This window comes from Lontra canadensis, unplaced genomic scaffold (genome assembly GCF_010015895.1).
Source record: "Lontra canadensis isolate GAN:19392208 unplaced genomic scaffold, GSC_riverotter_1.0 scaffold64, whole genome shotgun sequence".
NCBI classification, from domain to species: domain Eukaryota; kingdom Metazoa; phylum Chordata; class Mammalia; order Carnivora; family Mustelidae; genus Lontra; species Lontra canadensis.
Window position 1 is genome coordinate 1,718,822 of NW_022631058.1, and position 12,226 is coordinate 1,731,047.

At 36.2% G+C, this 12,226-nt stretch overlaps 1 long non-coding RNA gene across 1 annotated transcript in view; it reads right to left on the bottom strand.

The window, feature by feature from the left end:
- Positions 1-5,690, bottom strand: part of LOC116879915 — a 135,280-nt gene extending 129,590 nt beyond the window's left edge. Inside the window, exon 1 of the long non-coding RNA XR_004385126.1 lies at positions 5,580-5,690. This is a non-coding gene — a long non-coding RNA (uncharacterized LOC116879915). The remainder of the gene's footprint in view (positions 1-5,579) is intronic.
- Positions 5,691-12,226: the final 6,536 nt, after the last annotated feature.

The following is a 12,226-nucleotide window of genomic DNA, read 5'->3' on the forward strand; positions in this document are numbered from 1 at the left end:
TAATTATTCCAATATTGGTAGAAACATCCTTATCACCCACCTCGCCCCATGAAGGATATCAGCACCAGCTAAGCACAACTTAGTCAGAAGCTGACTTCCAGCACCACAAGCCCTTCCTCCTGGCTCTGGGATTTAAAATTTCCAACCTCTCCCTCTTGCTCTCTCCCATCCTTAAGGGAATGGCTGCTTCCAGCAACTGCTACCTCTGAGACATTCCTAGTGTTTTAGAGAAACACCCTCATTCTCTCTTTCTCTCCCTCCTTGTCTTTCTCTTTTTTGTTCTTTTTTTCTTTTTCTGATACATAGAAAGTAAAATTAGTCATAGTTACTAATTCAAAACACTGCCATGCTTTGTTTTTGATGGACCCTGACATAAAGATATTGGCACTAGGAACCATCCTGTGAAGCAGACTATCAAACATAGTATATTGGGGTTAATTTGGTCATTTTGTGGGTTTGCATGAGTGTCGAGCTCCTTGTTAATGGGAAATGGATTGGTGGTGATCCATGACATGTACTGGCATATGATTAATCAAAGCATTACATGTGATTGATTATTGTAACATGCCCACTGGAGTAGGTCCTTGGGAAACTAAGTGACTATGACCTTTCGGCTGCTGTGGCATTACAGGTAACAAGGACTGTGGTGAGATGGATTTTCTGATTGCATCGGAACAATTTCAGGAAAAAGATAGAGAAGACTCCAAATGGATTCTAAAGATGCTAGACCAAGAAGGTTGGAATAGAATTCTGGAAAACACCAGATTTATTGCTTTTGATGTGTTGATGGTGTTTATGTACTTAATGTGTTGATTGGAAGTGGTTCTAATAGCTTATTCTGGTTGAGTGGCCCTTGACTTTTCGATAGCCTGCATTTAATGAGATCAAGATGCCAGAACATCCCTGGCAAAATGCATAACAGTTCCAAAAGGCTTAAGGAGGTAAGAATATTAGAGCAGATTTATCATATGTGACCTACATTTCCACCTCATTACTACCCTCAACCTGTGCTACATTCACTGGGAGAGCTTAAAGAACACTTGCTGTACATAGGTAAGGGGAGAACCAGAATCTTGGGAGAGCCCCCTGGTTGCTGCTTTTTGTAGGAAAGGTATGAAAATGGAAGATGCTGCTGTCAAGATGTTCTCCTGATTTGCAATGGGATCCTACAGTTTCAGAGGCCAAGTGTCAGTGCCTAACTGACAGAGGCAAAGTGGATACATTTACCCCATGGGGGGAAGAAATAAACTGGTAGTTTGCATATTTTGTCTTACAGGTATCTTTGGCAGTGGCAAATTATTATTACAGGGTCTCTAGGAATGAAATGCGCAGATAGCTTACTAAGATGTTACTTGATCTATAAAAAAAATAATTTTTAGGCTGTTGGAAATCAGACATGACTTGACACAATGCCTCTCTCCCACTTTCCATACATAACTCCAGAACCCTTTCATTAAAGTGAGGGACCAGTTTCATTTGAGAATACAGCCTGCTACACTGCCACATATATACACTATAAATCTTCCTTGAGCTTTTCCCACTGTGTCTGTACTATAGGATAAAGAAAAACTCAGATATTTCAGAAGTTATTAGGCACTGACTTTGAACTGGTTTTGACTTCCAAAAACCTTCAGAGCCACTTTGTCCACCAGTCATATTGAAGGTTTATGGTGTTCACATAGAAAGTAGAGTTAACAATGGTGTGCTGAGGAAAGATAGAAGATGGAGATGTAATTTTGGAGTCATTAGAATATAGATGATATTTAGAACCAAGATACTAGATGATATCACCAAAAAGTGGTACAGATAAAAGAAAGTCCAAATTCCAAAGATTAAGCCATTAAGGGTTAAAGTTTTAGACAGTGATGACATGAGAAGGAACTAGCAGAACAGATTGAGAGGCAGTAGCCAGAAAGACGGGGGTGGGGGGTACCAGCTGGATGTGTTGTACTGGGACCAAAGGAAGAAAAGTGGTTCAAAGGAGAGAATGAGCAAGTTGTGTCAAATGCTACTAATCAGGTAACTAAGAAGAGGATCATAAGATGGTAACACGATCTCAGCAATGCGGCGACCAGAAGAAAGGAATTTCAGAGCAGTGGTTGGTGAGAAGCCTGATTTGACTGGATTCAAGAAAAAGAAAATGAGAAGACACATTGGAAACAGCAAGTGCAGACAACTTTCTAAAAGAGTTTTGCTGCAAAAGAACAGAAATAGGACAGCAGTTGGAAAAAAAAAAAAACAGTGAAGTCAAGAGGATGCTGTTTGTTGTTATTGCTGTAAGATGAAAAAATAATGGCATATTTTACATTGATGGAAATGTTCCAATAACAGGGGGAAATATGATGATACAGGGAAAGAGGAGAATTGGCAGGCCAGTGTCTTTGAGTAGGAGAAAAGTATAAAACTTAATGCACAGATGAAGAAGTTAGACTTAGCATTGAGCAGTTTATCCACAATAATAGGAAAGAAGTTCTCTCCTAGTAGCTCAGATTTAGAACACATATAAAATAGAAATGATCTGCAAATACAAAGTTACTTCTATAATTATAAAATTCTTATAAACTTAATTTTCTTAATTCTTACAAACTTATAAGACTTTAACATAAGTTAAAAGTTCTTATAAAGTTTTAAAATTGGTAAAAATTAAAAATTTGTCAAGAAAAAAGAGAACGCTTTCATAAGCATAATTTGGGCTCAAATAGATATAATTTAAAATGCTGCAGATATTTTAAAAGTAGTAAGACTTTCATGACCAACTTTATGCCAACAAATTTGAAAATAAATGCTAGGAAAATGTAAGTTAGTAAAATTGATTAATGAAAGATCAGAAAATTAATAGTCCTATAACTTTAAAAAAATTGAATCTGTGATTTAAAATCTTCCTACAAAATAAACTCATACTCAGTGATAAAGTACTGAAATCATTTCCCTTAAGATTAGGAATAAGAGTAAGAAGAAAAGAAATAATCACCATTTATATTTAACATTGTTTTAAAGAAACCAGCCCAAACATTGAGGCAAGAGAAAGAAATGAAAGTCATGAGAATCAGCAAAAATGCTTAAAAACTCTTAGTATTCATAGATGCTATCATTGGCTACTTAGGTAACCTGAAAGAATCAAAGACTCTAAAAATTAGATTAATAAAAGATTACTGTATTAAAAATCAGTGTAAAAAAACCAATTGCATTTGTATGAGCTTTCAACAGAAAAAATTATTTTTCAAAAATAATATCCTTTCAATAGTAATACAATTATAAATATTTAGAAACATATAAGACCTATGGAGAAAATTGTAAAACTTTTGAAAGACAATTAAAGGAGATCTAAATAAATGGAGATACACCATACTCATGGTTCATGATACTCAATATCATAAAAATGTCTTTTCTTCCAAAATTAATGTATACTTTCAGTGCAGTTCATCAAAGTGTTAACCGGTTTATGTGTTTACCTGCGTGTGTGGGTTGGAGAGTACAAAGATGAGTAAGGGAAATCTGAGAGCTAATTCTAAAATCAATGCAGAAATTTTAGGTTATCAGAAAACACAAAATTCTTTCAAATAAGAATCTACAATAGGGGCATCTGGGTGGCTCTGTTGTTTAAGTGTCTGCTCAGGTCATGATCCCAGGGTCCTGGGAGTCCCTGCTCAGCAGGGAAGCTGCTTCTCCCTCTCCATCCAGCTTGTGTTCTCTGTCACTATCTTTGTCTCTCTCTCTCTCAAATAAATAAACAAAATCTTAAAAAAAAAAAAAAAAGGATTGACAATAGGTTTAAAGGAAAAAATAATAAAGTTACAATTTTAAAGAAGAACCTTTTAAATTATCCTGTGAAAATTTTTAAACTGCTTTATTGAGGTGTAATTGAATTATAATAAACACATATTTAAAGTGTACAGTTTGTTGAGTTTTGGTAAGTTTTGATCAGTTGGATACATTGGTGAGGCTATCACTCTCTAAAACTTTCTTTATTCCTCTTTATAATGCTCCCCCCCCCACTCTGTATCAAGGCAACTACTCATTTACTTTGTGTCACTATAGATTACTTTTCATTTTCTGGAATTGTATATAAATGGAATCATAAAGACTATCTTATTTTGTCTGACTTCTTTCACTGGGCATAATTATTTTAAAACCCATTCATATTTTAGCATGTATCAACATTCCTTCCTCTTTGCTGCTGAGTAGTACTCCCAAGTAAGATTTGAAATGGTAACTTCCCAAATATATGGGAAAGCAAAGACGAGGCAGATGACCTCATATCCTAAAAATCCTCACAGGAATGCATGCTCACAGGTTTTCTTATGTTGGTCCTGATTTTGTTAACCCACTTTAGAAAGCTGTGGTTTTAACTAACCAGACCCTTCTCAAAGAGCCTGTTGCTAAACACTGTTCTTTTTATAGGCTTTTTTTCCTTTCGGCTAAATACAGCATATTGTTATAAAACTGCAGCTAAGAATGTAGTTCTCTTTTAGGCCATTTAGACTTTACTTTATTCTATTTTTATAACTGTAGCCCCATGCACCAACTAGTTGATCTGAGCTTTTGATCCCAAGAAAGTGTTTGTGGATAGGTTAGCCCTCTTACTGCAAGAAAAGCTACTGCAAGAAAAGCAAGTCAAAGTGCAAACTGACAGCTTATCAGGACAGACAACACAAAAGCAGCAAAACTTCTAATGGATCCATTATTTACTCTAGGGCATTCATGCAACTAACAGTTGCTTGAGTATTTTCTATGCACTTGGCATTGAATTTTACATGTATTGTCTCATTCAGTCCTTAAATCCCAATGAAATTAAAGTTTAATTATTCTTATTTTATACAGAGGAAACTGAGGCATGGAGACTAAAATGTCACAGAGAAAATGGCAGAACATAGCAGAGCATAGACTCTAGAGAAAAATATACCCTGGTGTGAATTCTAGCCAGACATTTAGTACTGCCCAGTTTTCTTGCTGGTTAAACAAGACTTCCGTAAAATAATTAGCATAAAATAACAGTACCAGGTTATAAGGTTATTGTATGGCTTGGATGATATAGTGCCTTGCACAAAGTAAGTAATAAACAGAAGCTATAATAATTATTATCATTATCATTATTATTGCCATGACCAAGTAGTAATGCTTTCAACCATTATTACCCTGAGTCAATTACTTGAAAGTAAAATGTTTTCAAACCTCCTAATCAAAAATGAGCTTGTGTCACTTCCAAATATTGGGCATTTAAGAAGCATAGGAGATTAATATTAATTAAAATACATTCTGATTTTCCACTACATGTGTTGATTTATACCCTGTCACGAAGCAAGTCTCTTTACAACATTTTAAGACAACTAGTTTTCTTTAAAACATAGAGAGAAAAACACACCTAATATTTTAATCCAGTGACAAATGCATTCACCACATGGGTATTATCTGAGAGTTAGTAATTTGACTCCTTGATCAACAATCCTGGCTTTACTTTGTTCGGTTCAGCCAACTCCCATTTCTTTTACTTTTCTCAGCACATAATGTGATAAATGTTCCCACTGAAACATGTCACAGGGTAACTGAGGTTGCCAAGGTACACACACCCACAGTCTCACCAAGTGATGAGGAGGAGGATAATTCAGCAAGTCTGCCATAGCATTCTGGAATTCTTTATGGCTAGGGAAACTTGAAGGCTTGCTCTTGAATACAGTTAACTTCATGGTGATTTTTAGTATGAGTCTTTCCTTCCCCCTACATCTGATCATAACCAAGGATTATAGGCTCTTAGCCAAGATAAGGTGGGACCACTGGCTTACCACATGCCCTTGCATGCCACATGACAAAATTAGCCTTGCCAGTTGCATCTCTCCCTACCCCTAGTACAGTTTAGGATTAGTGTGATGACCTTTTCTAATTGGTTGGCACAAATTCCTGTCTGGAGTCTTGCTCTGAATTGTAGTTACCAATCATATGACTGTAAGAAAATACTCCAAGCTGTTAGCACCAGGCAGCTGGAAGAGGAAACCAAGGTAGGAATCCTGGTTCTACAAAACTGTCCTTGGCTCGCTCTTTATAACAGAACAGAACTGGAAACACCGTCTTGTCTTGTGGGAAGATAAAGATGAATATTTGGCAATTGTCACTCCTAACCATCAAGTCCTTCTCAAATTCTTCCATGGAAGATGATTTTACTAATTTTAGCCTCCTCTTGGAAATAAGAGTTGTAAGTGACCTTATTCTAAACCCACCATCTCTTCATGTTAGGTTTAGTGCCCCAGTCATCTGCACTGATGATCCATCACATCGCTTGAAATTTCTTCCTCAATAATCCCCTCCTACACTCACAGACACCAAGCTCTCAATACCATCCAGCAATACTGCAATGTCTCTTTTGTTGACTCCTTCTTCCAGTCATCATAAGTAGTACACCCAACTTTCTACTCTCCTTAAATCTCCAGCATCCCCACCCCTACCTCCCAAAGCCTTTTCAGTCAGTGACTTCATCCTCCTGCTTCACAGAGAAAACCCAAACCTTCAGAAACAGCAAACCTAAGAGAGTGCATCAATGCATGTATCCTTCCACAGTGAAAAATGGATGATCTCTTTATTTAAGAAGATCATTCTTTTACTTGTCTCATGGATTTTTTAACGGTCCTCCCTTCTTTTTCCTTTCTTTTATTTTTTAGAGAGGGGGAGAGAGAGAGCATGTGCAAGAGAGAGTAGGGCAGTGGGGGGAGGGGCAGAGGGAGAGGAAGAGAGAGGATCTTAAGCAGACTCCATGTCCAGTGTGGAGGCTGACATGGGGCTCAACATGGGGCTCGATCTCACAGCCCTGAGATCATGACCTAAGCCGAAATCAAGAGTGAGACAGTTAACTGACTAAGCCACACATGTGCCACCAATAGTCCTGCCTTCTTGAGAACCTAATCCTATGGACTGCCTCACATCATTAACTCATCATTATCCTTCATCTCTCTGTGGATTCTTTGCTATCAACATTTAAACATTCTCAACTTTCTCTTCTTTTAAACAGGCAAAATCCCCGTTAACTGTAGCCACCAGCTACTTCTCTATATTTTTATTCACAGACACTACTTCTAATTTAGTACCTTTCTCTGTTTTATTAGTTCTTCAGAATCTTGTCCTCTACCCTACCACAAATCTCCTGAAATGATTCTTGCCAAGGTCACCAAATGTCATCAAATTTAATTGGTCTTGCTGTATTTATCTGACTTTCTGTGGTATTTAGCACCATCTTTTCTGCTGGAAACATTCTCTGCTCTTGATTTCAGGACACTATAATCTCCTGTTTCCCCCTACCATAGACATCTCTATTTCTTCTCAACTTCCCCAACTCATCCTGGTCTATCTCTCCAGGAAGTAATGGAATTCCCCAAAACTTAGTTCTAGTTCTGTTCTTAAATAAAACTATAAAATGTCCCTAGATGATGCAACTGCTCTGCATATTTTCATTTACCATTAATATGCTAATTAAGCTAAAATAACTTTGCTACTAGCCTTCAACGAAGACCATATCTATATACCTACCAACCAACATATTCATCTTTATGTACATATTTCAAAGGCATCTTACATCTAGTCCAAAACTAATCTCAATCCATTCTCCCAAAAAGTAGTTCTTCTGAGTCTTTCCCATCTAATAGTACTACTATTTATTCAAGCTCACACAAGAAACTGGGGAATGATTTTGACACTTCTTTTTAACTATCACATCTAATCAATCATCAGGTTCTCTCTAATAGACAGAATTCTTATGTCCCTCTGGTCATTTTGCTTAAAAAAGAACTTCTGGACCTAGGAGAAAACTGTATTGAAATAAATCTTCCATTTATCTTTCCATCCCTCCTTTCCCCACCATCCTCTTTCCTCCTCAGAGGAGAGGAAATGAATTGCCCTATTGGTGAATTTAGGAGAAGAAGCCAGGCCATTTTGTATTTCCCTTTTGGATGTTCACACTGTAACAGCAGGTGCATTCTAAAACATATAAAACAAACAGACAAAAAAGTGTAAGACTTGTACATTGTAAACTATAAAATATTATTGAAAGAAATTAAAGAAGATCTAAATAAACATAAAGATATCCCATGTTCACGGATTGGAAGATTTAATATTATTAAGATCTGCCCAAAAATGACCCACAGATTCTCTGCAAACCCTATCAATATCCTGACTGGCTTCTTTGCAGAAATTTACAAACTGATACTAAAATTAATATAAAAATATAAAAAAGACAGTGTAGTCAAAACAATATTGAGAAAGAAGTACAAAGTTGGAAGACTCACACTTCTCAATTTCAAAACTTACTAAAAAGCTACTACAATCAAGACAGGGTGGTGCTGACACAGGACAGACAAATCAATGAAAACTATCAATTCCAGTTAAGAATCCAGAAATAAGGGGCACCTGGGTGGCTCAGTGGGTTAAAGCCTCTGCCTCTGGCTCAGGTCATGATCCCGGGGTCCTGGGATCGAGCCCCACATCGGGCTCTCTGCTCAGTGGGGAGCCTGCTTCCCCCTCTCTCTCTGTCTGCCTCTCTGCCGACTTGTGATCTCTGTCTGTCAAATAAATAAAATAAAAATCTTAAAAAATAATAATCCAGAAATAAAATCTTATATTTATGGTAAACTGATTTTCAACAAAGGTGCCAAACAGTTAAACAGAGGAAAGAACTGTCTTTCTAACAAATTGTTCTGGGACAACTGAATATCTGCCTCACATCATATATAAAAACTAGCTCAGGTAGATCAGAGACCAAAATGGATCACATTAACTAAATGTAATAACATAAAAATAGGTTTTAAAAACTATAAAACTCTTAGAAAGAAAAAAAGGAATAGACTTCTATGACTTTGGGTTTGCAATAATTTTTTAGATATTACTTCACAAGCTCAAACAGCAAAAGAAAAAATGAAGAAGTTGGACTTTATCACAAGCAAAAACTTCTGCACTTCAAAGTTTATCATCAAGGGAAGTGAAAAAGACAACTCACAGAAAGAGAGAAAATATTTGCAAAACACATATATTAAAAGGGACTTTTACCTAGAATATATAAAAATGATCTCTTACAACAAAACAATAAAAGGATAAAGAACCCAGAGAACAAATGGGTTAGGAATCTGAATAGTTCTTCAAATAAAGTGTACAAATAGCCAATAAACACATGAAAAGATGCCAAAAACCATTAGTTATCACGAAGATGCAAATCAAAATCACAATGAGATACTACTTCACATCCACTAAGATGAATATAATACAGAAAGACAGCAAGTGATGATGAGGGTATGGAGAAATTGGAGCCCTTCTACTTGCTGGTAGAAATGTAAAATAGTGAAGCTGCTTTGGAATACCACTTGGGGAGCTCCTAAAATGTTAAACCCAGAGTTACCATGTAATGTAGAAATTCCACTCCTAGTTATGTCTAAGAGAAAGAAAAACCAATACCCGTACAAAAACTTATACACAAATGGTCAATATCAGTATTATTCATAATAGCCCCAAAGTGGAAAACAATCCAAATGCTCATCAACGGAAGAATAGCTAAACAAAATGTGATTTATCTGTCCAGTGGAATACTATTTAGCAATAAAAAGGAATGAAGTCTTGGGGCACCTGGGTGGCTCAGTGGGTTAAAGCCTCTGCCTTCGGCTCCAGTCATGGTCCCAGGGTCCTGGGATCAGGCCCTGCATCGGGCTGTCTGCTCAGCAGGGAGCCTGCTTCCCTTCCTCCCTCTCTCTCTCTGCCTGCCTCTCTGCCTACTTGTGATCTCTGTCAAATAAATAAATAAAATCTTTAAGAAAATCTTAAAAAAAAAAGGAATGAAGTCTTAATATGGGATACAACATGGATGACCTTCAAAAACATTAGACTAAGTGAAAGAAGCCAGTCAGAAAAACCACATATTTATGACTTTGTTTATATTAAATGTCCAGAATAGGAAAATCTATAGGGACACAATAATAGCACATGTAATTATGCTAAGAAACACAGAATATTGAACTTTATACAGGTGAATTTTATGGTAAGTGAATTACTTTCTAACATCAACTTTGAAGTTAGCAAAGCCACATCTTTCTGACCCTTAATACACTGTCAAATATTTCCTTCTATCCCCACCAGAAAAGGTTTTCCACTGGAAAATACTTATGCCATAAGATTGAGGCTACCTGGATAATCCAGGATACTATCCCCATTTCAAAGTCCCTAAACTTAATCACATCTGCAAAATTACATTTATTATGAAAGGTAACATATTCACAGGTTCCAGTGTTAAGTTATAATGTCTTTGGGAGTCCATTATTTTGCTGACTACAGTAGGTAAATTAAATCTCATTATTTTTTTTTTTTTTTTTAAGAGTGGGTACATTTTGCTTTTCTGCCTCCAGGAGAACATCTACTAGGTCAGATCCCAGGTTTGGCTTTCATGGGCAGTTTGGAAACCCATGGCTCTCTCTCCTGTGATGGGGTCTGCACAGATACAAGATAGAGATCCTGGCAAAATAGACCTATAGACTAATACACTTCCTTAGCGGGCCATTTCACATTCTAGGCTTGGATAGAGTCATTAGGAAAGAACTGGTCACATACCCAAGTTTCCCTTGAGTGATGCAATTATCTAATGTGTCAACTTTCTTGAATTTATAACAAAATCAAAGGTTAGAGAAAAAGAACTACTGTCTCCAGAAGCTCAAGCATTGATTTTTGTCTTCTAGATAATGCTCATAAACATCAATTTTACTCCATCTTCACTGTCTTAAGTCCCCATCATGGTTCAATAAGATTATTAAAATAACTGTTTTGCATATTTTCTTTTTGTCTTCTAATCCAGTCTCCTAGATACAGCCAAAGTGACCTTATTAAAATGCAAATCTGATCATGTGATTCTGCTGATTAAGCCTTCACTTTGTTTCCCATGACTGTTGGGATAAAAATTTTAAATGTCTCACATACTCTAGATTTCAACCACAGTGCCAGTCTCACTTGAGCCATTCTTCCCCTGGATCATGGCATCTCAGAACCCTCATGTGCTGCTTTTTTTTTCTGCTTTTCCCCTCAATTTTCACCTGGATGACTCCAGCATAGCCCACAATCTCAGATTAAACTTCTCTTCCCAGAGCTCCACTCAGAGTTAAAAATCTTAACGTATGCCACTTTTCTTTTAGTCAAAGTAAGTTAAGTGCCTTTGAGGCACTTACCACAATTTTTATTTAGTATCAGTATCAATGAATATTGTTGACCATTTCCAATCCCAACTGGTACATTAATACACTATTACCAGTACATGAGAGAGAAAGTAACTATGGGGTTCCCACTATCTCTGGCAGCCCTATTCCCACCAGAATGACTATATAATAACTGAAGAAGAAATTCTTCACTTTCTGGGAAAGTGGCACAACCCAATGACTTCTTATTCTAATATAATTTTGTATCATTTGTTTGGTGGTAGAATTAATGCGTGTAATAGGACTATGAACACACCCATAAAAATAGGTCATTAATAAGCTTATGAAAAAATAGCCATATCAGTTGTATACATATAAATGGAATATTGGTCAGTTATAAAAAAGAACAAAATCTTTTGACTTACCACAACATGGGCAGATCTCAAGGGTATTATGCTAAATGAAATAGGTCACAGAGAGAAATACAAACACCAAATGATTTCACTTATACGAGAAATCTAACAAAATAAGCAAAATAAACAAAACAAAACAGAAACAGACTTATAGGTATAGAGGAACAATGTAGTGGTCACAAGAAGGAAAGGGATGGGGAGATGGGTGAAATAGGGGAAGGGAATTAAAAGGTATAAACTTTCAGCTATAAAATAAATAAGACATGGAGATACAATATATAGCATAGGGAATAGAGTTAGTAACATATAACAACTTTGTGTGGTGACAGATGGTGGCTAGATTTATCATGGCAATCACTCTGTAATGTATATAAATGTTGAATCACTATGTTGTATACCTGAAACTAATATAATATTATATGTTAACTACACTTCAATAAAAATAATAGCTATATCACAGAAGTTAATATTTCAATGACATATCATATTTGTTTCTTCTACCACTTTCATTATCTAGTGGTAATACTTTTTTTTTTAATTGGAATAATGGTGTTGGAAGGGACTTCAAAATATCACTAATTGTGTAAGAGTAATTTATATGGCAGTATATAAAGAAATAGGTAGAAAAGTCTTTAAATCTTGAGTCTCGACTGTGCTGTCTACTAGCTG